The following is a 27,960-nucleotide window of genomic DNA, read 5'->3' on the forward strand; positions in this document are numbered from 1 at the left end:
TTTGATAAGCAGGGATATCCCTACAGATCCAGCCCTGCGCCGAGCAGTGTGTCATTACCCACCTGCAGAGGGGAAAACTCACCTAAACCAATCAGTTTTGCAAGCGCATGCTGGTGAGGTACCAGTAATCCCCCCAAAGATTGGGGGGATTGCCACTTCCTTAACCAAATCCCACTTCTTCAAAAAAAGAAAGAAGAGAAAAAGCTCAGACATTAAAAGCTTCAGAAACAAGAACCATAAAGGGATAAAAAAATGTTTCCCAGTGCTGTATTTCACATCTGAGATGGGAGAATTAGAGGCTAAATAGCTCTAAATCCAGCCCTGCTCCAGGTGCTGTGCCCACCTCTGCAGCAGGAAGGGGCTACTGGAGGAATCTGCAGCCTTTTCTTTAATATTTTTAGTTAAAAAGTGTAGTAAGCATTTTAAGAAGCCTAGGAGGCATCAAAAGAGCTATATATTTTCTAAAACGAAGATGGAACAGATGAGTCCTCGCACGAGCTGGGCTGCAGGAACAGCGCTGCCCCTCTCTAAGTGCACATCTCAAAGCCGCATATTTCAACACAGAACTGTCAGCCCAGCTGACAACACATGTTGATTTTTAAAGGGGATTTTGCACACACTGTGGTGTCGGTACGAAGGCACAGACACACAGGATCCTTCACTCATGGAGGATGCCAGATCCACAGCATGTTAAGAAAAGGCAGGTTTCGGGGCACATGCTCCAAAATAAGTCAATATTTTTACTTACTTGTCAATATTTTTTACGTATTTTGATTTTATTGACTTATTTGTCTGGGTTTTTTGTGGGGTTTTTTTGCTGTCTGCAGTGCTGGTCCAGCTCTGGGTCCTCAGCACAGGACACACATGGACCTGCTGGAGCGGGGCCAGAGGAGCCACAGGAATGATCCGAGGCTGGAACAGCTCTGCTGGGAGGACAGGATGAGAGAGCTGGGGGGTTCAGCTGGAGAAGAGAAGCTCCGGGGAGACCTTAGTGTGGCCTTTTCATACGTCAATGGGGTTGATAAGAAAGATGGGGACAGACTTTTGAGCAGGGCCTGTTGCGATAGGACAAGGGGTGATGGTTTAAACTAAAGGAGGGAGATTCAGGCTGGACATGAGGAAGAAATTGTTGCCCTGAGGGTGGTGAGAGCCTGGCCCAGCTTGGCCAGAGAGGTGGTGGATGAACCATCCCTGGAGACATCCCAGGCCAGGCTGGGTAAAGATGTCCCTGCTGCGCTGCCTTTTTTCTTTTTTTTTTTTTAATTAGCAAAAAACTAAATAAGGATGATGCACAAGATTTGCCATCAGGGAGCTGTGCAGGGACAAACTTTTAGCCTCGTACTTCAGCAGTCGTCATCCTGCAAAAAACGCCCATCATCGGGGACCGAGCGCAGGGAGCCAGCCCAGCACATGCTGTGAGTGCTCTGAATGAGCCTCCGGTTCCTCTTCCCCCCCAGGAACACACTGGTTTGAGACAATGAGTGTCCTGAGGACCCAGGTGTAGAGGTAAAATACGTTTTGAAAAACTAGGTGGGAATAATAAGAATTATTAATTAGCCTTTCTTTCAAGGTGTAAGCAAGGCTGGCGAAGAACAGATGAAATGTAGAGAGCAGCAGTAAAAAAAAATCTTTGGATTCCCACTCCACACGTGAGCACAGAGAAGCAGTTTGCTCCAAAGTGGAGGATTTCTCCCCAGGCAGTGACCAGTGTGACAAGTCACGGAATCCCAGAATGTCAGGGGTTGAAGGGACCTGGAAAGCTCATCCAGTGCAATCCCCCCATGGAGCAGGAACACCCAGCTGAGGTTCCACAGGAAGGGGTCCAGGCGGGTTTGAATGTCTGCAGAGAAGGAGACTCCACAACCTCCCTGGGCAGCCTGGGCCAGGCTCTGACACCCTCACCAGGAAGAAGTTTCTTCTCGTATTTAAGTGGAACCTCCTGTGTTCCAGTTTGCACCCATTACCCCTTGTCCTATCACTGGTTGTCACCCAGAAGAGCCTGGCTCCATCCTCCTGACACTTCCCCTTTCCATATTGATCCCCAGGAATGAGTCCCCCCTCAGTCTCCTCTTCTCCAGCTCCAGAGCCCCAGCTCCCTCAGCCTTTCCTCACACGGGAGATGCTCCACTCCCTCCAGCATCTTGGTGGCTGCGCTGGACTCTCTCCAGCAGTTCCCTGTCCTTCTGGAACGGAGGGGCCACAACTGGACACAATATTCCAGGTGTGGTCTCCCCAGGGCAGAGCAGAGGGGCAGGAGAACCTCTCTGACCTACTGACCACCCCCTTCTAACCCACCCCAGGTACCATTGGCCTTCCTGGCCACAAGGGCCCAGTGCTGGCTCATGGTCACCCTGCTGTCCCCAGGACCCCCAGCTCCCTTTCCCTTACACTGCTCCCACCGAAGGGCAAGCACTTACAGCAATCTTGGCCTTGATACTGGCCAGCTTGTCCTGGGCAGCCGCCAGCTCGGCGTTGGCCCTGCTCAGAGCCTGCCGCTTGGGCTGCACCTCGCAGAACACAGCGTGGAACCGCACCATGTTCACCACCCAGGAGCAGAGCCCGGCCGCCGCCAAGGACTTGGTGGTCACAAATTCGGGTTTAAACTTGGGATCCTGTAAATAGGGCTGAAGGGCTTTGAGGCAGTTCTCATGGATGTTCTCCTTGTCGAACTTGATCAAGGAGTCCAGGAAGCCATCCACCCTGGCCATGGCGGCTTTGGCTGCTTTCCAGCTCCTGTCCTTGGGAATCTTTCCTCCTGGGGCCATCAGCACCATCACGGCTGCGGTGACATTGCTGACAGCTGAAGGTGGTGAGCCAAAGGACCTCAGCTCCGTCAGATTCTTCTGAAAACGGGAAAACAAGGTTGTTGGACAAAAATTAATGGGTTTGCTTTCTACTTTGCAACTAAGAGTCAGGCTCCCAAGCTATCAATCTGATAAATTGGGTTTCTTCCAGCCCAAACATTCTTGCCTCTAAATCACCGCTGTGCATGTCTGCAGCACATGTGCTCAGTTCCCTGCACCCGGACCAGCCCAGCCCCATGTTCCTCCCCACACTCCCACCCTTTCCCTGCTGCAGGAGGTTTTTTGCCGTCTCAGAAGATCAGGATAAGGAAAAAGGAAAACTTTCCAAATAATAACCTCTTCAAATTGCCCCCAGCCCCTCTAAAACTGCCTTGAAGCTCTTCTCTTTGTGCTCAACTACTCCCTGTGCCAGACACCCTTGCACTGAGGTCTTGTTGAACTATCTGTGTGCACCCCTGGGGCCATCATCCAGCCCAAATTTAGGCACTTAAACAAAGCACCTTTAGCAGGATGGCAGTCATTGGGGTGAACAGACAGTCCCCTCACAAGAAAATCAGCTAATCCACCTCCTCCACTGTCAACACAGGCAGCTTCAGTGAGTCCCTAACAGAAAGTGGGATGAATCTTAACCTAAGTTAAAAAAAGGTGAATTGCGGAGAAAGCACCTATTTCCTAACACCCTTGCAACTGTGACAATAAAGCAGTGCTGAGGATTTGATCTGCTGACATCTTAAATCTTGTCTCCACGCACACGCGATTTAGCTTTAGCATAGGAAAAACCAGCGCGGGTAACTCAGCTGTGCTCAGATGACACGCTGTTGTCAAAACAAGGATAAGGGCTGTTTCAACACTGGTTTAAGGAAAATCTATGAGTTTCAGTCAGCTCCTGTTTCTATCAGTTCTGAATAGTTTTTAATCTATTTTCTCTGATGTTCTGCTTCTATCAGTTTCTATCTGTGGCAGCAAGGTGCGAGAGTCTGGTACTTCTGAGCATTCATTTTTTAGATAAAGGTATCTGCCATGAATCTATTCCTAAATGTGTCTTCGTTTGCTTTGAGCTTTTCTGAATCATCGAGCTGGCAGAAACAGGCCCTTGGGAGCTGTGTGCATTTCCAGTGTGAAACGTCTCTAATTAACATGCTCGATGACACGGAGCCAACCGTGAGCACAGGCGAGCAGCCCGACATTCCCTCCTGTGTCCCCAGCACCCAGCTCAGCTCAGCCGGGAGCAGCACGGACGATGTGGCCTCTCCGGAGCCCCCGTGTGCTGGGGGTGCTGCTTGGGGGGCTCTGGCAAAGCAGCCTGTCTTTCACAGCCTGCATCTTGCTGGCAATGGGATGCTGAGTGGGTGCTGTTGTTCTTTCCCTAGGAAGTGAACACTTCACGGCATGACAGGAACGGGGACGCCACTGCCCTGGGTGGAGGGGAGGATGATGCTGTCCTGGTCAGGAGATGGAGGAAGCCCTGGGCAGCATGGGGTGCCTGGTTTCCTTCCCTATTGTGAGAGTTTCTGGCGCCACGGGAAGAGGACAAGTCAAGCCCATGGTGAGCGCCACGCTGATGAACTTGAGTACCATGTAAAAGGAGCTCTGCCCTTTTCCCTGATGGCATCAATCTGTTGCATTTTAATCACAGAATCATGGAATCATTTTGGTTGGAAGAGACCCTCAAGATCATCAAGTTCAACCCATGACCTGACTCTGGCACTAATCCATGTTCCTATGAACCTCATCTCCGCATCTGTTCCACCCCTCCAGGGATGGTGGCTCCACCACTGCCCTGGGCAGCCTGTTCCAATGCTTGACAACCCTTTCCATTCAGAAATTTTTCCTGATATCCAATCTAAACCTCCCCTCGTGCAACTTGAAGCCATTCCCTCTCATCCTATCGCTTGCTATTCAGGAGAAGAGATCAACACCCTCCATGCTACAACCTTATATCACTCTAAATTCTTCTTCTGCACACTGGAGTATCCCCAGGATGGAAACCAGACAGGACACTGACACCGAGTGCCACCTGCCTCAGGAACCACTATGGCATCCTCAGATGTCTCTGGACCATCTCCAGGGGGATATTCCTTGCAGGCAATTGCATGGCAAGTTTGTTGCTTTTGATACTGTCACTGTTTTCTGCTCTCTGTAACCTGTGCGGAGACTGAGCAGCACTGGCCAAGCACCATCCTCCTTCTCACACGGGCACAGGCTGCCCAGAGAGACAACTCTGCCTCCTCTTGCAAGTGCTTTGTGCCAAGCAGAGACCCACGGGCAGGGGAAGGCAGTCCCGGAGTCGCTGTGCCTTCATCTCCTCCTTCCCTCCTCCCAAAATGAGATGAGGATGTCGAAACATCAGATCCCCCGAGTTCCACGTCCTGCACTCCTTAGGGGATGCAGGTGCTGAGGAACAGCCCGCAGACAAATTGCACTGCAAGAGATAAAGGGCATTTTTGTCTCTAAAACCTGATTTCCTAAGTTTTCAAACTCACTGTCACATCTGGCTTTGCATTTTTTTGATTTTGCAGGTGCTCTGTGCTGGGTCTGTCATAACCTGCTGGGCACTTTCTGCTCCTCCTCATCAGCAATCGCCTTTTCCCTGCTCACTTTCTCCGTCTCCACTCCCACCACCCGGATCAGCTTGTCAGCATCCTCATTCTTCTGCTTCAGCTCCACTTCTTGGGCTGCCAGCCTGGCCTTCAGCTCATCCACCTGGAGGGAAGAAACACATGTGGGAGCACAGACATGCACCAACCTGTTCCTGCCCTGCACAGCAGCACAGGGTCACACTCCGGAGGGGCTGAGCAGCACTCAAAAGCACAGAGGGCCTGTGGGCAAAGCAAGCAATGCCACGGTAGCACAGAAAAGTGGTATTCTAGCTGTTAGCAAGATTTGCTGCTCTCCTTTGCCCATGGTTGCTTGGGTCAGGGTCGGTGTGTGTGGTGCACACAGTGGAGCAGCCTGCGAGCGGTGAGGAACCCAGCAGGGGAGAAACCCCATCAGCAGATGGAGCTGCTGAGGTTGTCCCAGCCCTGCTCCCTGCCTGGAAAGAGGACTGAGGTGCCAGGGCAATGCAAATGCTGCTTTGAGTATGATCTGATGGGAAGCAGGTGGAAACTTTCATTTCAGCTGTTCCTGGGATTGCCTTTGTGCAATCAGGAGCCTCACCATAGGCCAGGCACTTGCAGCAAGCTGTTCTCATCAGAAAACCAAATACACCCAGCTGTCACCTCTCTTTGAACACGAGATCTGGTGTCACATCACGTCCCCTCTAACAGAGGCACGCATGCACTGTACATATGTGTTTGGCAGTGGCGATGACGCACTACAATTCAGCTACGCTTTCTTTCTCTTCTCAGCCTTGACACCTACAGAACAGAGCAGGTGTTATTTTGCCACGTGCAGGTTTTGAGGAGGTCCTGTGCACCAGGAACCCCCTGCTTGCCAGGCACACCCTGCAACACACCTCCTCCCCCCCGCACCCCGCACACACACGGCAGAAGAAGATGCCCATCAGTTCCCTTACAACCATCAGGTCCTACAGACTTGTGGCACTAAGGGCATTTTTCACACCACAAACATCATGACTGTGATCTGCTGACACATACAGCCCTTGTCAGACGCCCAAGGCTTGAGGGACTTTACATTGTGGAATCATAGAATCATTTTGGTTGGAAAAGACCTTTAAGATCACCAAGTTCAACTGTTTAACCTACACTGGCACTAACTCACATCCATAAGAACCTCATCTCCACGTCTGTCCAGCCCTCCAGGGATGGTGACTCCAGCACTGCCCTGGGCAGCCTGTTCCAATGCCCCACAGCCCTTTGGGGAAGAAATTGTTCCCCACATCCAACCTCAACCTCCCCTGGCGCAACTTGAGGCCGTTTCCTCTGCTCCTGGCGCTTGTTCCTGGGGAGCAGAGCCCGACCCCCCTGGCTCCAAGCTCCTTTCAGGCAGTTCAGAGATCAGAAGGTCTCCCCTCAGCTCCTGTTCTCCAGCTGAACCCCCCAGGGCCCTCAGCCGCTCCCATCACACTTCTGTTCCAATTCGTGATGTCAAATGAGCTTGAGAAGGGATCCCCCATTCAGCTGGCAGCCTCGAGGCACAGCAGTGGTAGCAGCTCCACCAAGCAGCTACTCAGACGCGTAAGGTAGGAGCACTTTCAGCAACAGGCTGGAGCGCTCACATGGTGGGGCAGCTCACACTGGCTCTCACTCCAAGACAGAAAGTCTCTTTCTAAAAGCACCGTATCGATTAATTTCCACAGGCTCTGTGCAGACCATGGAGTTTTTCCCTGTCCTGAGGTCAGGCGCATAAAGGATTACTTAATGCTCCTTCAATACATCTTTACCTACATAAAAGTACTTACTAGAAGGGAAGTCAGACACTTGCTTTTGTTGATAATTCCATTTTTATACCAGAAGAGAGAGCAAGATTTGCAATCATATAAACTGAAGCTATTGACATTCGGCATCAGCTTCAAGTGGAGGGCGGTTTCTTAGAAGTCTCTTTGTGCGCTTCAGTCATTGTCACCTCCTGCTGCCCAGCACTACAATGCTGTTTTCACCTGGGCAAAGACGCAACTGTAAATCCAGATGACTCCAGCCTTCAGGAGCATGTAATCCCTTCATTCAGCAAACTCAGCAGCAGCTTCTTGTTCAGCTCCACATCTTTGGGGATTGCAGGAAACTGAAGTGGGAGGCTTCACTGATAGCAGATATGGCTTGTGAGCTTCTGCCCAAAAATGATGTGCTGGATATAGACATGAATGGGAGCTTTAGGGGTTTACGTGGCCACAACAAAACAAGTGAGGGATTAAAACCCACCAGCACTCAACAGCTGATGTAAATTCAGCCCTCAGCACAGCCCCTGAGAACAGAAAATGTTCTGACAAAACCTTCTTTCAGCCAAGCACATGTAATAGCGGAAGGGTAAATGACTTGCTATAACACTGTCAGGATTTTAAAATCAAGAAATTCAGTTGGGGCTTTGCCCGAATGAAACATTTGGAAGGCCAGAGGTGTGTGTTACTGTGAAGGTGTGTGTTACTGCCCAGTTTGGCTTGGGCAACACGTTAAATTCCCAGTGGAAATGATCCAAGTGGGAGCTGAGGACCCTCTGCTAACAGACCTCGCCACATCTGGGGGACGTTTGCTGACCTCCAGCCTCCCTCACCTGTGTAAGGAAACAAATCACACTTCCCCAGTGAGGCTACAGCTCAAACACAGTTGAACAGGGACAATTTAATAGTGTTTGTGCAGTGGAAAGAGAGAAACAGGAGCTACGCCTAAACAACTAAATCCACTCTCTTTAGTGGTATCCTGGGGGCAGCACCAGGAATGCAGATTTATGAACTTCACTCCTCCAGTTGCACCCCCTCAACACATCAAACAAGTTTCCTTTAATGTCAGGCTCGTTTCCACAGCAAAACCAGTCTGTCACATCCATTTCTCCTCCCTTCCCACACAGCCTGATGCCCAGACATGAAAACGCCTGATGAGACAGCGCTGAGCGGGGCGGGCTCACACCGCCGCCTCGGGAAGGCACAGCTGAAATATTTAATGCGCTCCCATGGGTGGCCTGCGGAGCCGTCCCTGGCACAGCAACGCCAGGAATAAAGGCATGAAAAATTCTCCTCTTTCTACAAACGTCACGGTAACCAGGTACTCAGATTTCCCCTCTCTCACACCAAAAAGGGTGGCAGCTTGCACACAGAGCTATTTGCTGCTTCTTCGGAAACTTTTGGGTAACACTTCAAGAATAATTGTACAAAGAGAGACCGAGGTGGCAGGAAAAATGACAGCAGACCATCACCCCAGAGTGAGGAGAGAACACTATTAATCTCTCTGTGTGTGGTATTTCCAGCAGACATTGGTGGGTTGAAGTCCCCCACAAGAACAAGGGCTGGCGATCAGGAGACTTCTCCCAGCTGCCCACAGAATATTGCACCTGCCTCTTCATCCTGGTTGGGTGGGCTGTAACAAACCCCCACCAGGATATTGGCCTTGTTGGTCTTCTTACCCATGAACACTCAACCAGGACAGAGCAAGAAGAATTATTAAAGAACAGAAAACCTGCAGGGCAGGTTCCCAGAAGACTCATTTTACCTCATTTTCCCTGCTTTGTTTCAAGAACACAAAATACATCACAAAGGTCAGCGACTAATTGATAGAGCAAGCAAGACTTGGATCTGGAATCCAGTGATGCAATATTAACCAAGGTCATCCAAAAAATGACTCAGCAATGAGCTCTGAACAGAGCGCTGACCTCTTCATGGTGAACATCACTTGGAAAAACAAATTACTCATCCCATGCATCTTCCTAAGTCTTCTATGTCCTAATAACTGGAAGCCGGCTCCTGCTTTTCAGGGTACTGAGGACAGTCCCTGTCTTCAGGGAAAGATGGTGAGGAAACATAGGAAATGGAAAACATTTCTTTAGAAGAAAAGTTGGTCAACAGTATCAAGTTGTCCAGAGCAGGGACGAGGGGTGGAGAGGGGAAACAAGTCAAAGGAGGGGGAAGAGGTTATTTTGAAGTTGGAATGGTTAAGTCAAAATGTACCCCGCAACTATTTGCACAACAGCTCCCTCATGCTGAGGCCACACTGGAAGGTCTATAGAAATGCATAAAACTCATAATTAACTTGTCGTGGCATCCAAGCAGCAGGAAACTGGAGAATCCCGGTGACAGGAGCACTAGTCCTCAGACGTAAGGCCACACCCAGGTATCGAAATCCTCCACCTTTGCTTTGAAATTTAAAGAAAAAAACAAAACCAAAACAACCCACAACATATCACTTTCAAGCACCACGACACAGCTTGGAGATGACACACCTGAGACATAAGACTCGTCAGCTCCTCAGCACCAGGACCAACCATGGGTGAGTGTAAAGTTCAGACAAGATTGAACGTTCTGGTATGATTTTCACTACTGCTAAATATCCACACCCTTGTTTCAACTCGGCAGCAGTTTTGACTATTGCACACATCTGATATTTCAGGTGTTTAATTTTAGGCCCCCAGTGCTAATCTCAGATTCAAATTTGACACATTTCTCCTCACTGCTCTGCATCTTCAGGAACCTCACAAACAGGCGTTTCTCACCCAGCCTTACTCCAACCAGATATGAACATCGCTTCCTTTTATCCTTCTCGCAACAGTAAAATAGACAAGACCCCAAGGTGCTGTGGCTCCCCATCTCCTCCCCAGCCCTCCACCACTCCTCAGCACCTCTTCTGTGGCTGGTCAGAGAACCCTTGCCAACAAAACACCTATATGCAGATACAACTGAAGAATACAAAAGGTTCCCATGTTTGACCGACACTGCAGGGACTTGTTTCCCCTCAAAAGGTTGGTTTCATATTAGTTGCTTGCAATAAAAAATAGACCTAACACAAATTTTCCATCACTGGGACACCACCAAAACCAGCAGCAATGCACAGGTCAGCAAAATGATTTCCCCCCATAGGTAGGGTGGGTGTGAGGTCGCTCTGGTTGACATCACTGGTTCTAACTGGTGTTCTCTGCTACTGGCTGTTCAACCGCAGCCCCATCCTTCCGCAGGAGATGACAGAACCTGCAAAGGGGACATGAAACATGCCCCCTCCCATTCTGTGTCCTCAAAGACCTGTCCTGCACCATGAAGAAAGCAAGTGCTCAAGTGAGACGCAGGCTCTCAGAGCCAAGAGGCACTAATAAAGCCCATACATCACCCTCCAGCGAGGCACATACCCTTCTGAGCACGACAGACGTTGTTTGTGTCAGCAGCATTACCCAGAGCACATAGGCAGAAGGGAGTGAACCCGCTAGTCCTTCATGCCCACCAACCCCCTGCATTTCCTCAGAGCAGCTTCAGGAGAGGTCCATTTGCCACAGCAGAAGCTTGTAAGAGAACATTTGAAACAGTTAACAGAATATGAAATGGAGAGAAAAACGGGAGCTAGCAACTGGTGTAGACAGCAAAGCTCTGAAAGGCAGTTTGAGTCACTACAGAGGGGTTTGTGAAATACTCAGAACAACATCCAGTCTTTACTGCACAAGAGTGCCAGTGCTGGTCCTTAGCAGGGCGATTTGGGGATGGCTGGTCTACATTTCAGACACGCAGTAGTTTCCCTCAAAGATGGACAGCATAATGCAAGGAAAAATGACCATCAGCTATGTTTTAAAAGGATTCTTGCTGAAGTCATTGTAGATCCCCTGGATGCTACTCCAAAAATCACTGATCTCCCTCTATTTTATAAGGTATTTTGTCACAACTGAAAGATAATAATTAAAAGATGTACATAGCCAGTTGGATCCCTATCTCATTTCAGTTCCTGTGATCTGTCACCAGGGACTGGCACCACCCCAGCAGCAGGGACTGAATATACATCCCTCCCCTTCTCCTTTCCAGTACAGACACAACTCCTGCTCCTCAAAGAACCAGTTCACACCAGACTAGAGCCAGGATCTAGTGCAAATTTTACACTCTGCACAGTTCCAGCCGGTAAAGTTCTCCTTCAAACCAGGATGAGGAGATGCCTCTAACAGAGAAACACGAAAACCCATCAGCTTTTAACCCCAAGGGTTTGCTTACCTGTGCAGATGTGCTCTTGAGCTTCTCCAGGCCATTCTCCAGCCGCTCCATTTTTGCTTTTAAATCCTTGCCCTTCTTCAGTAGCAAATTCTGATAGAGTTTGATTTGCTCAAGGAAGGACTTTGGAGTGGTGTAGTTATATCGTCGCTCATTGCTCAGATACAATCGCGAAATCTCGTTGACACTTGTGTGGACATAGGCCATGAATTTGCTTATTGAATCTTTCACTGAATCCTAAAAGTAAGATGAGAAGACAAGGAGAAAATATTTCAAACTGAACAACTATATGTAGTGCAGATCTGTGCCATATACAAAGGAATTTATTAACATTTTATTCTGCTGCCGCAAAATCCAGGCTGGAACATCTAAGTTGATCCCTTTTCATTTGTTATCTCTAAAATAACTTTGTCTGTTCATGTACTGTATACCTCTTTTTATATCTTTTTATCTCATATTTTATCTTATTCCAAGCAATTTTTCTAGCATTAAGCTCTATAAAATAACAGCCTTTCAAGCATAAATTTGGGCTTTTCTCCTCTACAAATAGGGAAAGCACACACATAAAAAGAAACATTGTAGACTTTATTCTACAAAAATCCTGCCCAGAAAAGCTAAATAAACATAACTGAATCTCTTTTAGTCTAGCAGCAGGTTGTCATCAATGAGAACTTGACATAATTTTGCCCTTGAGAATTACAGGCGCTCAGACACGCCTGTGGAGAGCAAAGCCCATGTTCCCTGCAATAACCATAAGCATTGGGTTATTTCCTGCACCGATTTGTAAGCTGCCGCTCTTGCTTGCAAAGCAGTGGTGTGTCTGGCAGTGCTATCAGTGCACAAACACAACATGGTGCCCACGGCCATGCTTCAGCTGAGGGCTGTGCCCCTCTCTGAAAAACCTGCTTTGCTTAAGTTAATTAGCATCATAGAAACATTTTGGTTGGAAGAGACACTTGAGAACATCAAGTGTAACGATAACTTAACTCTGGTATTAAATCATGGCCCTAAGAACTTAATCTCTGTCTAACCCCTCCACAAGGATGGTGACTCCATCACTGCCCTGGGCAGCCTGTTCCAATGCCCGACAGCCCTCTGGGGAAGAAACCTTAGTTAATATCCAATCTGAACCTTCCCTGGCACAACTTGAGGCCATTTTCTCTCATCCTAAAGCAGTAGAGAGTTACCAGCAATTCCTCTCTGAACGGTCACCCAGATGTCCTGGGTGAGTGCTGTCCCTGCAGTGCTGTCCCCATCGCGAGAGGCACTGCTTGCACCAAGCAGAGGGACATGTCACACCTGGCTGCCACCAGCACCCCCCGCAGAGGAACCCAAACCCAGGCACGGCCATGGCAGCCCCAGATGCCAGTGGGTGAGGTGCTCACCTCCACGGTCTCTGTTTCTTGCAGAAAGCGGAGGCTGACAGACTCGAGGGCCTCCTGCGGCCACTCCTGGAACCAGTCTATGGCCGTGCAGCTGATGATGGCAGGGAACCTCCTGCTGCGGACACGGAGCTTGCTGCCCACGGGCGAAAAACACAGCACAACCTGCAGAGCCCAGGGAAGGAGAACGTGAGAAGACACAGCCAGGAGCAGGCATGGGGTTCCAGCTGCACAGCCCAGCTCAGGCTCTTCCATCCACTTCCAACAGGCACAGACTGAAACACAGGAGGCTCCATCTGAACATGAGCAGAAACTTGTTTGCTGGGAGGTGCCAGAGCCTGGCCCAGGCTGCCCAGAGCGGGTGTGGAGTCTCCTTCTCTGAGACATTGAAACCCGCCTGGACCCACCTGTGTGATCTGCTCTGTGACCCTGCGTGAGCAGGGCTTGGACTGGGGATCTGCAGAGGGCCCTTCAGCCCCCACCAGGCTGGGATTCCATGAATGGAAGATCTCACAGCACCGGCTGAGGTTACAGCAACCTCAGTCCTTGAGCCCTTGCACTTCAGGCCAGCAAGCCTGGCATGGAAAAAAACGTAATGTGGCAGTGAACACATTTTTTCTCTGCAATAAAGACAAGCAGTGGTGTTAAACATTGCCATGGTCAAAAGCAGAAGCCTGGCACACTTTCAAGCTTGAAGCTGGGTTTTAATAAAACCACCCTTCCCTGCTTCAGCAGTGAAACAAAGCTTTGCCCAGCAGGGAACTGGCATCTGTATTCAAGTGGTGCAACCAGGAATTAAAGTGAATGGATCTAAATTCTCCTGGCAGGACCACAGGCCCACCTGGGCTGTTTCCCCGAAAGCAGCATTGAAAAGAGTCGAGGTGGCTCAAACTCAAAATCTGCTTTTATCAGAGTGAGACATTTTTTGAATAGAGAAACCTCAAAACAAAGCAGAACAGAAATAAAAGCATTTATGAATATATTTTCCCTACTCATTGCATTTTTGTGCAGCAGGTCCTTTGCTTTTCAGGCTTTTATTTCAGTCCAGCTGCTAAAAGTTTCTGAGTTGCAGCAAATTGTGCAGTGTATGTGGGCCCCTGGGGGTCTCTCTTTGCATTATTCTGGGGCCTGGTCAAGGGGCTGTTACTCCCTTGCCCAGCATCCCCTCTGCCCTGCACCATTTCTCCTTCCTCCAGCCTTATCCCTTCCCTCATCCCCTGCCTTTCCTGCAGGCTGGGAGCCTCCTGCCCCACAGCCGCTTGGCCCACAGCTCCTCTTGGCAGCACAAGCTCTGCCTTTGCCAGCAGGAAACTCCTTCTGGAAGGACGTAAAGTCAGGACAAGGCAAAGTACCTTTCCTCTTTGTTGCCTCACAACCAGCTTTAACAGCAAGATAAGACCCAAGAACCAAAACCTACCACTACTGTTCATCACAGCCCTTTTCCTGTGAGCCCGCTGTGGCTCATAAATCCATATAAGCTTTGTTAATTGGCCACAAAGAAGGACATGGACAAGATGCCACCATGCAATGAAGTAGCAACATGTGAGCAAGGACCAGCTTGGGAAGCAGTGTATCTCACTCAGTGCATCATCCCTCTCCCACTTGTTAGCCCTGGCTGGTACCTTAGCAAGTGTCATAGGACAGGCTGCTGTTAGCTCAGATGTCGCTATAGTGGGTCAACACCTCCATCATGATCTGTTTTTTAGAAGCCACAAAAGAACTGCCTGTAACAAACCCACTTTAGTTTCCATTTCAGAAGAGGTAGCTGAACTTAGAGCTCCTGCTCCTCTGCCATGGCCACTGCGCATGGGGACAGACACACAGAAATCCTTCCTGCACCTTCAAGCATATGCCTTGGGCACCTCTACGTTTTTCTGTCAGGGCCAGGCAAGTTTCAGGAAGCTGTCCATGTACAAAAGCCTCTTCACAGGATCCCAGACGATTGGGCTGAAGGGACCTCTGCAGATCCCCCAGTCCAAGCCCTGCTCACGCAGGGTCACAGAGCAGATCACACAGGTGGGTCCAGGCGGGTTTCAATGTCTCAGAGAAGGAGACTCCACACCCGCTCTGGGCAGCCTGGGCCAGGCTCTGGCACCTCCCAGCAAACAAGTTTCTGCTCATGTTCAGATGGAGCCTCCTGTGTTTCAGTCTGTGCCTGTTGCCCCTCACCCTGGCGCTGGGCACCACTGTCCATCCTCTGACACCCACCCTGGAGATATTTATAAGCATAAATAATACTTCCTAGCTGACCCCATCCATCTGCTGTAACACACGGTTAAGGAGAAGGGTAGAAAAAAGAGAAGGGATCAGCCTCAAGTAAATCATATTCACACTGCCCTTCCAGTGCACCACAATAACAGGAATAGATCCATGAGGGGACGGGAGGCAGAAGACAACCAAGATGCTGAAAAGTCACAAAACAGCATCAGGACTCATCAGAAAATCCCCTCTACACCCAGAGAGGGAAAGAGCAGGACTGCATTCCCTCTCCTTGGGCACCTACACTGTGGCATGGTCCTCAAATTTTCCCTCAAAAATTAATTTTCCAGTTGTTCCCCATCCTAAACATGTACCTTCCCACATCAAAAAAGCAACGGGCCACCCTATCTCAGTGACCGTGTCCCACCAACACAAACGGAGCAGTAAGGAGGAGGACATGCTTTCATTGAGCAAAGATCAAGGCTTCTCTCTTTGCCCTCCCCAGCTCCTGGCCCTGTGCCGGCAGCAGTGAACAGCGCTGCAGAGGGGTAAACACCTTCTGGAACAGTCTCACTCTCCTGTGCGCCTCACTGTGCTTTCCCCGTGAGCTGAGCACACATGGGAAATAGTCCTGAAACTGTTCTGGGATCTTTTGGACATATTCATAAGGCCTTTCTATGCTGGATTATGGGCTGTGCTGGAAGAAATCCTGTAGGCACATTGCATGCCACTCAGTTTCCAGCACTCTGTTTTTAACATAATACTTCATTTCTTCTGGCAATGGAACCCCAACAACATGAACACTGATCCCTTCAGCAGCTCTTTCAAGCAGCAAGACCTCGTCCTGATGCACCCCTGTGCCCGGCTTTGAAAAGGGAGCGGCTGGTCCTGCTCAGCTCTTGAAAGAGAACGTTCTCAACTTCCATAGTGCTTTCTAACACCCAAGAAGTGATGGCAACAGAGAGCATTTCCTGCACTTCAGTACTACTTGCTGAGTGCATCACAGTTCTCATCATGAACAGGCAGAAAAGCCTTTCAGGCTGCGGTCTGACCTTCCTACCAGGCAGCCCAAAGCATCTTCACCCCATGCTCCTGCACCAAGGCACATGGCGAAGACCTGAACTCCCCCAGCCTGTCTCACCTTCAGCTGCCGTCGAACACGCTCTATAAAAAACTTCCAGCAAGTCTCCCTGGAGTCCACCAGCCCTCGGCCTTTGACTTCATTCCTCACGCTGTTGATTATGTTTTCTACTTCATCATCGGGGAAGAGATCAGGGATTTCACCTGAGAAGAAGGCAGGTTTGGGTTTACTGGTCTGGATTTTGTTGCAGTCGCAGAGCAAAGTGAAGCAGGTGCCTCCCTCTTCAGGGCCTTGGGGAAAACCCTTCCTTGAGAAAAATCGTTGTGCCAGGCGCCCATAGGCCCCAGCAGCAGCAAAGTGGCACAGAACATCATTCTGCTAAAAAATAAGCCCTTGTGAGAGCAACATTTCTCATAAAAGTGTGAGCTAAACAAACACAGAATAAAGCCAAAGTACAGAAAGTCCATTTTTGTCAGATCGACAGTGCTGATTAGATTACAAAAAAAAATCGCAAATACCTCATATGCTATACACAATAATGAAATAATTTCAGTTTTGCAAATCAATTAGTTACCTGTACCGTTCCTGCAGCTGTTCAATGCCATTGCCAGTGCTGGTAAAATAACTCCCACATCACCAAAACATTTTAAAAGTCAGAAATCTTTTAAAAACTTTTTAAAGTTAATAGTTATGCAACTGATTGCCAAAAACATAACCAGCCAATTTTTCTTTTTTTTCTGGTTACTTAATTTATCACCTATTCACTTCCCTTCTGGCTTCTGATTTGATTGAAATCATTATTATTGAGTGAGATACTGTCAATATGAGCACTAATTACTTAGGAAAATACACTAATCAGATATCTGCTTGTTTATAAGAGAGTCTAAAATATATATTCTGTTCTAGCTCCTTAGGTGATGGAAAGAAGTGAAACAAGTAAGAAAAACAAGCCTGCAGAGAGCGGGAAGCAGCCAGAGCCCTCAGGCAGCACCCGCTGGGTGGCACTAGGTCACGTTTTGGGAGGTCATAGAACCACAGAACGTCCTGACATGGACAGGACCCCCAAGGATCATGGAGTCCAACTCCTGTCCCTGCAATGACAACCCCACAGTTCACACCGTGTGTCTGAGGACATTGCCCAGTCTCTCCTTGAACACTGTCAGGCTGGGGCCGTGACATCGCCCTGGGAGCCTGTTCAGTGTCCAGCACCTCTGGGTGAAGAACCTTTTCCTCATGTCCCACTGCCCTCCCTGGCACATCTTCTGCCATTCCCTGGGTTCTGTCACTGTCACAGAGAAGAGCTCAGCCCTGCCCCTCCTGCTCCTGCTGAGGAACCTGCAGCCCCATGAGCTCTGCCCTCAGTCTGCTCTGCTCCAGCTGAACAAACCCAGGGACTTCAGCCGCTCCTCACACGGTTTCCCCTCCAAACCTTCACCAGCTTCATGTCCCTCTGGACACTCTCCAGTAGCTTTATCTCCTTTTCTCCTGTGTCCCCAGCCCTGCACACAGTGAATGCTGCAGGTGAGGCCGCCCCAGCGCAGAGCAGAGCGGGACAATCCCCTCCCTGCCCGGCTGGCCGTGCTGTGCTGGATGCACCAGGACACGGGGCCCTCTTGGCTCCAGGGACACTGTTGGTTCATGTTCAACTTGCCACTGACCAGAACCCCCAGAGCTCTCCATGGAGCTGCTCTCCAGCATCTCGTCCCCCAGTCTGTCTGTACAGCCAGGGTTGCTGTGTCCCAGGTGCAAAATCTGGCACTTGCCCTTGTTACACTTGTCATGGTCCCTCCCATGGTCCCTTCCTCAGTCCTCAGTCCAGCCACAATTCTGAGCTGCCTCCCCAGACCCTGAGTGAGGACTTCTGATCTGTCCCCTCTTCCCCACATAGCAGCTACAGGAAATGTGACACCTTTCTGAACCACCGCAAAATGACCTGGACATCCCAAACCAGGCTGCTTGGCCTGCCCCTTGCTGCAGGACACTGCAGAGCTTCACTTCATGTCATGAGATATTTGTGCCATCTACACAGGTGACAGGAGCTACTCACCAGCCTCCACAACAACCCCTGTCTTTACTCCTGATTACAAATTTATCACAGGCAGAGATTGTTTGCTGCTCAAACCATCTGGCCAATTTACAGCCACATATGTCAACTCTGGAGTTTCGCACAAACTATCACTTCCCTGTGCTTTCAACTCTCCAGTCCTCACCATGCACAGAGGTCACCCGAACCAGCTGGAGTCTTCCCACTCCTGACTCATAAATAAGGAAAAAAGCATCATGCAGTTGGTAGCAGTGATTTTCCAGGGACTCTGGGGAATATGCCCAGGCTGGGTTACCCCCTGCGGTCACGGTGACACAGCCGCACGCTCCCATGTGCGCTGTAGCTGCAGTGCGCCCTGCATGGGGAGTGCTCCACCACACATACTCATGCCATGTTCTGCAGCGAAACAGAGCATCTGTGTGTAGGCTGGCTATTCTGCAATTGTTTGGGCAAGCAACAACTCAAAAACTTTAATGGAAAAACAAAGAGGAAAAGGACTGCAATGGGACAAGCAGCTAGGTGACGCACACAGACACGGTCATTTGGTGGCTTTGTACCATCCACCAACTTGCAGTCAAATATTCCAGCCAGGAAAAACCTTATTAGGTAACTAGAGTGTGGATGCATGAGATCCACAGGTCAAACTCTTCATCTGTTGATACATTCCTTGGGCTCTGTCCTCAGCTGCAATGTCACAACAGACACGTCTCTTAACTGTAGAGAGTATACCATGAAGTATGGAAAAACTAGGTACACAACATCAGAGAAAGAAAAACTATCAGATGATGGAGTACATCCTCACAAAGGAGACCTTATCATGGCTTTTAGTCCAGAACTTAACCCACATATCTTCTAGCTCACTTCATATATTGCCCTTCTGTATATTCTAAAACCACAGATGCTACCATGAGCACAACCACACTGAGAAGGGGGAAAGGGGAAATCAAGCAATGACAGAGGTACCTGATGCTAAGAAGTCACTCACCAGCACCAAGAACTGCTCATCTGCCACTTGAGCGTCGGTCATCAGGAACACGATGCCTATGTTGTTCACACCGGCTTTCAGGTACAGGTTTGCCAGGTCTGCCTGGACGTTGAAAAGCAAGAGGACTTAGGGGGTGCACCTCCATTCTGCAAAACTCAGGTAGGTACCACATCTACAAGCAGGATATTTCAGAATCTTCCCATTAACCAAGAATAAAGCAATGGCAATTAATTAGCGTGAAACTGCACTTTGGCCACTCTCCATCTTCATGGCTGAGTCTGCCAGGTTATATGGGGGAGTCTATCGCTGTCATCATTGTAAGACTTTACCCAGTAAGACTTGACGTTACGGCCAGGTCTGTGTAACACAAAAAAAAGAGAAAGAAGCCCTGGCCAGCACCGCTACACACAGGGAAATGCTTGTAGCTGGAACACCTGGAGGTCAATGGATGTGGCTAAAGACATCAGTGCAGTCCCTGGTTGTGGAGGCTGCCCTGGGAGTTCAGAAAGGCTTACTGTGGGCACAATAAGTCACTATACGGGGACATTAAAGCACCACAGGGACTGGGAGGGACAGCAGCCACTGAAAATGTTGGACCTTGGTGTCCCCATGCTGTAGATTTCTCTGATTTCACAACTATACCTGAATTTTCTTTTTTTTTCCTGAGGTGCTGCAACACATTTCTTTCTGCTTGTGAAGAAAGGAGAAGGACACCTTGTGCAAACAGGGATGTTTTCAGTTTTATTCCTTTCCAGAGTCTGAGCAGGGACTCGCCCTTCAGTGTCCCACTCAGTGCAGTGATGCTGACAGAGAAACCGCTCATATGGAAAAGCTGTTTCACCTCAAAGGGGACAGTGTCCTGATGAAGGACACAGTGTCCTCCTGATGAAGGACACCAACTTCTTGAAATCCAAGTTGTTCATGAGATGGGAAAAACGCCATCATCCCGCTCAAACTCCATCATTTCCTTCCTGCCCCTCCAAGCAGGATACAAGGCATGCGGGAGACACTGAAGGAATTTACTGGCCTGTGTTCCAGAAACTTTCTTAGAAATTCAGCAAATACACACGCTCCCTCAAAAAGAATCATTTGTTACTTCCATCACTGGAAATTTGAATTAGATCAATTATAACAGCACAAGGGGCCAATGCCAGACAGGGTAATCTGTCACCATCCTGCTCTTCCATATCGAAGAAAAAAAGATGACTCCATATTTCATAAACTCTTTGAAAATGAATAGAGAGTGAAGGGAACATCAAATTATCTTCCACCTCCACAGACAGAAGTAAAGACATGCTTTGAAAACAAGTTTATTAATGCTGGTTTCAAGCTATATTCCTAGATGGGAGCACAGGTTTTCTCAATGAATAGGCAGGTAGGAGCTAGAAAATTGTACGAGTGGGGCTGAAGAACACAGAGGAAAGTTGAAAATACCCAATGGATGGAGGATCAGGCTTGTGTGACGTGACAAAAACATGACAAAAACAACCTGTACACAACTACAGGTCATCAGGCCCTGCCTCTGATGGGGAAGGAAGGCAAGGGTTCATTGGCCATCGCATCTCCCGAGCAGAATGGCGTGAAGTTACTGAGGTTGTGATTTTTACAACATTTCTGATGAGAATCCTTTTGCCAGCAGCTAAAATACTTGAAAATCATTTCAACGATATTTTACAATGTTGATTTGTAACTTCTGTGCTCACTAGCCTGCGCATAGATATAAGCACAGGCACCTGTTCTCTATAGTGAACCATCCACCATCCCCTCAGTCCCTCCCTCATACAAAATCCTGGTGGAAGGACTGGATACGACTTTGGAACTCTCCTCCTGCTCTCTCCTGCTCCTTTTCCACCTCCAAATCACTCCACAACAGGCACCTCACAGATGAGCTAATTACCACATCTTGGTTTAATTAGAAATAATAGTCAAATACGGTTTCTTGAACAAGCATTAACTGAATGTCCACACCAGGGGTTTATCATCGGAGCCCAGCGCTGACTCTGAGCCTTGGGCTGGGATGTTGTTGGGTCTGGCCAGCTCAGAGGGCTGGCAGGGGACATCAGGCCTGTCTGCACCCCACAGATGTGTTGGGAAGCACTGCTCCTCTCTGCAGTCCCATATAGTCTCTGGAGCTTTTTACTGTCTTCACAATGGCGTCATTCAACACGCAACAAGACAGAATCACAGGATCCCAGGCTGGTTGGGCTGAAGCGACCTCTGCAGATCCCCCAGTCCAAGCCCTGCTCACGCAGGGTCACAGAGCAGATCACACAGGTGGGTCCAGGCGGGTTTCAATGTCTCCGAGAAGGAGACTCCACACCCGCTCTGGGCAGCCTGGGCCAGGCTCTGGCACCTCCCAGCAAACAAGTTTCTGCTCATGTTCAGATGGAGCCTCCTGTGTTTCAGTCTGTGCCCGTTGCCCCTCACCCTGGCGTTGGGCACCACTGAACAGAGTCTGGTCCATCCTCTGACACCCACCCTGAGATATTGATCCATTGATCAGATCCCTCTCAGCTTCTCCAGCTCAACAGCCCCAACTCTCACTGAGTCTTTCCTCATCAGAAAGATGCTCCAGACCCCTCAGCATCTTTGTCTCCCTCTGGTAATTCCTTGTCCTTCTTAAATTGGGGATCCCAAAGTTTTCAGGGCAAGTTCTGCTTTTTATTCCCTTCCGCTCCACCTCAGCCCCAGGAGTCACCCACCTTCAGGTCAGGGATCCCGTACCCTTTCCTCAGCGTGATCTGGAAAAGCTCCAGGGAGCTGATGAAGGCCGCCAGCCTGGTCAGGCTCTGCTTCCCGCTTCCACCCACGCCGACCAGGAGAGCGTTCCCTCGGGGGGACTCCAGGATCCGGTTGATGCGGCAACTAAATTGAAGCATATAAAATCTGTCATTAATAAGAGTATTTTTCTTATTCTCTGCCCACTGCTTTTCAATATATATTTTAATCACTAGGAAACCGTAGTCTGAATGGGATGAAAAATGTCAATCTAAGAGACATGTCAGCAATCAATCCCCATCTCTGCTGAGGCCCAAACAAAGGACGTAGCTGATTAAAAAAATAGTTTGGTGGCGATTCAAACTGTGTCCAATATTTTTCCACCTGCCAAGTCCTGCTGGATAGAAATATTTTAAGGTGAAGGCCTGGATGTCTTTGCAGGGAGGACAAGGGAAAAAACACATTACATGGACATGCAAATAGTGAGAACAGAATTCATGGCTCTGGTGCACCTCTCCAGTGAAGGTTCCTCTTCACAAAGCATTTTGGGTTCATGTTCAGGTGAAGGGTCCTGCTATGCATTAAAGCATATTCATATACATCTGGAATAGCATAATACCTGTCTGGAAAATACAGTCCAACATTATTTATCCAAGCCACCATTAAGAGTGAGATTTTGTCACACTTAAAATGAACTTGCTATTGTTTTTCAGGTCTGTTCACTTGTCCTTGAGAGTTGCACAGTGAGCTCTGCCCCCAGTCTATTCTCTTTAAGCAATTGCTGACATCCCCACGTTAAAATCCCAAGTGAGGGAGGTTTAGAGGATCCTACCTGTGAAAACCTCACTGTCAGGTGTCTGAAATGCAAGCACCATTCCCCTCTTGACATCACTGCCTTTATTCAACTCACTTAACTGAGTATTTTCCTAGACTAATCTAATTAATTTTTCAAATAAGACTGCAAGAAATACTGTACTGCTTTATTACAACTCAAGCGTCTTATGATCTATGTGCAGACTCCCACAGATTGTGAAATTAAACCCAGAATAGCAATCCAGCTTGTGTGGAGAGCTGGAATGTTCCTGCTTTTCATTCTCTAGCTGGCTGTCCCCAAAAGTAAGGGCACGGGGTGTGCGTTGGGAATGGGCACCATGAGCCCCGGGTCAGGAGGTGACTGACCCATATCCCCCACCTCCCCACATACATTAACTCCCTTACTTTTTTTTCCCAACAGAAACTTCACAACAAATTCAAGATGTCATCCATAAGCTGTTGGAGATGGAATAATTTGTGTGTTTCAGCAAAACGCAATTTCCAAATGCGCTGAATCGAAATCACTCAGCTCCAGTGAAAATCATGCTGAATACTCAAACCTCGCCTTCCCGATTACTCACAATATTAACTGGAGGGATACTGACAGGTTTTGTTGAAAATCCCAATTTATGTAAAGTGCAAAAGAAGCACAAGATTAAAATTACTGTCACCTTTCTGCAAGCAGAAACACCAATGGACATCAGGTTGCATATGACTCATTAATACAAAGAAGTAAATGCCCAAACTATAAGGGAAGCCATGCCCCAGCACAGCCAGCACGCTGCACCGCAAAAGGAACAGATTGCTGAGCTCTTAGAACAGAACTGGTTAAACAGCTAGTTAAAAGGAGTAGAAATTTATATATATATATGTATTTTTTTAATTTGCATGAGAGTAACTGCATTAGGTTACCAGGTCCAGCAAACCTGAAATCACCCACACAAGCGTGCAGCAGGACAGCAGCTTCCTTCTAGCTTAGTCACAAACCTGCTCTTCATGATACAATGTTTCCAGGCAAAATCAGTTAAAACTATGATTTACAGGGGAGGTTCATCTTCAGAAATTATCTGAGGCCAGGTCTGCATTTCAGCCCCCAAAAATCAGACCACACCTGGAATATTGTGTCCAGTTGTGGCCCCTCAGCTCCAGAAGGACAGGGAACTGCTGGAGAGAGTCCAGCGCAGCCACCAAGATGCTGGAGGGAGTGGAGCATCTCCCGTGTGAGGAAAGGCTGAGGGAGCTGGGGCTCTGGAGCTGGAGAAGAGGAGACTGAGGGGGGACTCATTCATGGGGATCAATATGGAAAGGGGCAGTGTCAGGAGGATGGAGCCAGGCTCTTCTTGGTGACAACCAGTGACAGGACAAGGGGCAATGGGTGCAAACTGGAACACAGGAGGTTCCACTGAAATCTGAGAAGAAACTTGTTCGGGGTGAGGGTGTCAGAGCCTGGCCCAGGCTGCCCAGGGAGGTTGTGGAGTCTCCTTCTCTGCAGACATTCAAACCCGCCTGGACCCCTTCCTGTGGAACCTCAGCTGGGTGTTCCTGCTCCATGGGGGGATTGCACTGGATGAGCTTTCCAGGGCCCTTCAACCCCTGACATTCTGGGATTCTGTGATTCTGTGGAATTCCCAACAAGCATTTAAATCATGTATAAGAGCTGGAGGTACGTGTCACGATCCATACCACAGGCATGTAAATAGCTTCATAATGATCAACGGAGGCTCGCTATTTTCATATAGTCCCACGTGTCCAGTTTCCACAGGGAATCCAGCTGGACCTCCAGGCATCGGAATGCAAGCAGGCTTTCCAAAGGATCCAGGCAATTTAAGTGCCTCAGTCCATTCAAACTAGTAGCCTGAATTCACGTAATCTCACATTATATACATTTGAAAATCCCACTGAGAATTGTGTAAACGTGCCTCTAACCCAGTTGTGAAAGCATTTAGGGACATCCTGGTGTAACTAGTTCTGTGGCTGGCTGTCAAGTGAAGACAAAAAGCACTTGATCAATGTCATGTACAATAAACGTCTGTGCCGTATGCAGAGCATCAAGGGCCAAAGATGTAACAGCAACCAGACTTCAAACGACCAGCAGCATGCTGACCCTCCATCCGACAGCCCCGCATCCTCACAGTGTCAAAAGATCCCCCCAGCAGCAGCTGGAGAAGCAGGGCAGTATTTGTGCAGGACACACCACGTGGGCAGATGAAGCTTCTGCACACCTCCAGCTCCTTCTGCTCTAATAATGGATACCGACATCCTCCAGAAACCTCCATGGAAACAATCTGCACGGATAAAAGCTACAATGAGAGCATAAAGACAGAAAACTCCCTTACACGTGGCACATGGCGTCCTCAAACAGCACCAGGCTCATGGCAGCGTTGACTTCGTTGTAGCTGTCCAAGGCTTCCACAAGGATCTTGTTCAGCTCCTCCCAGGTCGGAACTGGCCTGTAGCTGGGTTCTCCAACGCCTTTAGCGAAATGGCAATAAATGTTCATTCGCTTGGTCTGCTCTAAAGTTTCCTCAATGTCCTGTCAAATTTAAAAATAATTTTTAAAAAAGGTATATAAGAAGTAAAGGAGAAAACACTGCAGCTCTATGTCATCTTTCCAAGTGAAGCACAGTGTTCCAAAAAATGTCCATATAGCTGCACCTGTGTGTTGAAAAAGGGGAAAGAGCGACAAAAGGGAAGGAAAGGGAAAGGATAAAGCCCCAATACTTGCTCTGGACCTTTTGTAAATCACAAGAACTCATCACCTTAAGAAAATGTGAGCACAAGAAAAGCCCCACAGCAACAGCTACAGCATGACACTGTTGCATGGACAATGATTAACAGCCAGAGGAAAAAGCACTGTCTGCGTTACTGTGATATTTGCAGGACTCCAATGGCAACACTGCCGGGTGATGACAGGACTGAAGCAAAGCAGGTCTAGAGCTTCCATCAGGAAGATATTTTGGAAAAAAAGGAAAGCACTAGGGATTTGTGCCTGCATCTCACTTTACTCCCACCAAGACTGGGGATCTGACTCTTTTGCTTTTGCCACAAGACTCAAGACATTTAAATAAAATAATTTAATTAATTCACAGAGCCGAAATCTCCTCTCCCCGGTGCCCTTAGGGAGAGCATCATTCACCCAAATACCAACATTGGCAGCCCAGGAAGCAGTTGACAGAGATTTTGCTCCTGGTGTCCCACCAAGAGCATCACACTCCATGCAAGTGAGAGACTGGCAGACCTTGGGTCAAACTTCTCTTGCCCAAGGAACCTTTTTCCTGTAAGCACGTACGTTATTATCAGAGTTATGAACCTCAACACTTACGTCATATAATTTCTTCACCGTCTCCAGCTGGATTTTATCAAAGGTACCATAATCCTTTTCTTCAACCATCTTATCCCGGTAGACTCGGTTTGACTCGTGCAGGTAGAGTTTCACCAGGTCTTGGGGGTGCTGCAGACATTCCGGGGTAGAGAACAGAAGGCCCTGTGGGGTGCAGAGACCAGCAGTAAACCCCACCTTGACCTGAAGGGCCTGATGTCTCCCCAGCATCCAGGCTGAATGGGGCTGAATCACTCAAAATGCAGAGTTACTGTAACAACCTGCAAATAAACTTCTGAAGAAGCCCCTGGAGAACGTGCCCTTCGTTACCTCCAATTTCCCAAAGCAATTGTATATATTACACCAATTTTAATAGCCAAAGTGCATCCCCAGCGCAGCCTGATCTCCAAGAGTGCGTAGGGTCAGACACCAGCCCGACGGGCGGGTTTCTGCATCCCAACACCACAGCACGGCTGCTTTGTCAAGAAGAAGATAGTTTGGACATCTTAGCGGTGATGATTTTTTTCTAAAATCAATTAATTTTAATTAGGTGCATTCTGGCTGCAGGAAATATTAGTTTCTGTCTGCTTATCACAGCATGTTTACCATGAACTCTATTAAAATGCATAAAAGAATTATATTTCAAAGAGGTGTCACCTATTACTAAGCCTATTAACAGCACCCAGGGTTTTCAATGGCATGTATTAAACAGACAGTTTTTATTCCTAACATCTAATTATTTACACACAAAACATAAAATGTATTAAAAGCAATGTAAAGCAGGCCATCTCAGCTCGATGGATCATGGCTCAAATCATTTGGGTTTCACATTTGTCATTACAGCTGTCAAGCTGTTATTTTATTTATTTCAGAGAAAAGATAGTGAGAAGAGCTGATGACTCAAAGAGAATAAGGTGAAACCCACCAGGTCCTAAAAAAAAGTCACTCTAAAGACACTCCAAGCCACAAAAGTTGTGTTCTTGATGCAAGCAAATGTAAGGCTCAGAGGGAAGAAAATCCACGTTTCACAAATCTGTAAGCAGTTTATTAACTTAACACCTGAACATCTCCCCTTCCTTCACTTTACAGACCCGACTCTCCCGACTCCTCTCAGCAGAGCTACCAGGCTCTGCCACGGCAACCAGCTGCGTCCCCAGAGAGCGACGGGGACGCTCTAGATATGGAAGAAATTGCTGCCCCTGAGGGTGGTGAGAGCCTGGCCCAGGTTGGCCAGAGAGGTGGTGGATGAACCATCCCTGGAGACCAGGCAAGAAAAATAAATAACTTTTTCTTTGCAGTCTAAATAACATTTAAAATTATACTAACTAGTGCAGCATAGCGACCCCTTTCTAGCTGTCCTGCACTGCTGGATGAAGCACCTGCTCTCCTTTCTCCTGACGTTCTTCTTGGGGAGCCTGGAGCTGCCTCAGCAGCGGTGACATGAAAACAATGACAAACACAACAACAGCGTGTGGGCCACAAACTCAAGAGTCCTATTTAAAGTGCCAATTTTTAAATCTGCTCTGATATCAGGGAGGGTTGACGAGAGGCTCCAGTCACCCCCTTGGCACTGCATAGAATCACAGAATCATTTCAGCTGGAAGAGACCCTCACGAGCATCGAGTCCAACCATACCCTAATTCTAGCATGAAACCATGTCCCTAAGCACCTTGTTTAAACACCTTTCAAACCCCTCCGGGGATGATGACTCCACCACTGCCCTGGGCAGCCTGTTCCATAGCACCGTGGTTGCCATGTGCGATAGAGCAGCTGCTGGCACCTGGATCTCTGTTAGGAAGAAAAATAGCAGAGATGGGAAGAGAGAAGGAGGGGGAAGCTGTGAAACCAGACTGGCTCAGGTAACCACACGCCAGCCAAACCCAAGGTAAAGCTGTGCCAAACAACCGTGCCAGACCAAGGCACAAAACAAACTCTTGCTGACCCTGCGCCCATCTCGCCGCCGTCATTCCCAACTCAGCCACAATGTCAGCACGTAACACACAAGGTGCATTTCGGTGCTTCAAGCCTGAAGTTTGCAGGGCTCTTTAG

At 48.5% G+C, this 27,960-nt stretch overlaps 1 pseudogene; it reads right to left on the reverse strand.

Annotated features, from left to right (window-relative positions):
• Nucleotides 1–245: 245 nt before the first annotated feature.
• Nucleotides 246–27,960, reverse strand: part of LOC136115646 (dynein axonemal heavy chain 9-like) — a 108,910-nt pseudogene continuing 81,195 nt past the window's right edge.

Source organism: Patagioenas fasciata, chromosome 22 (assembly GCF_037038585.1).
Source record: "Patagioenas fasciata isolate bPatFas1 chromosome 22, bPatFas1.hap1, whole genome shotgun sequence".
NCBI classification, from domain to species: Eukaryota; Metazoa; Chordata; class Aves; order Columbiformes; family Columbidae; genus Patagioenas; species Patagioenas fasciata.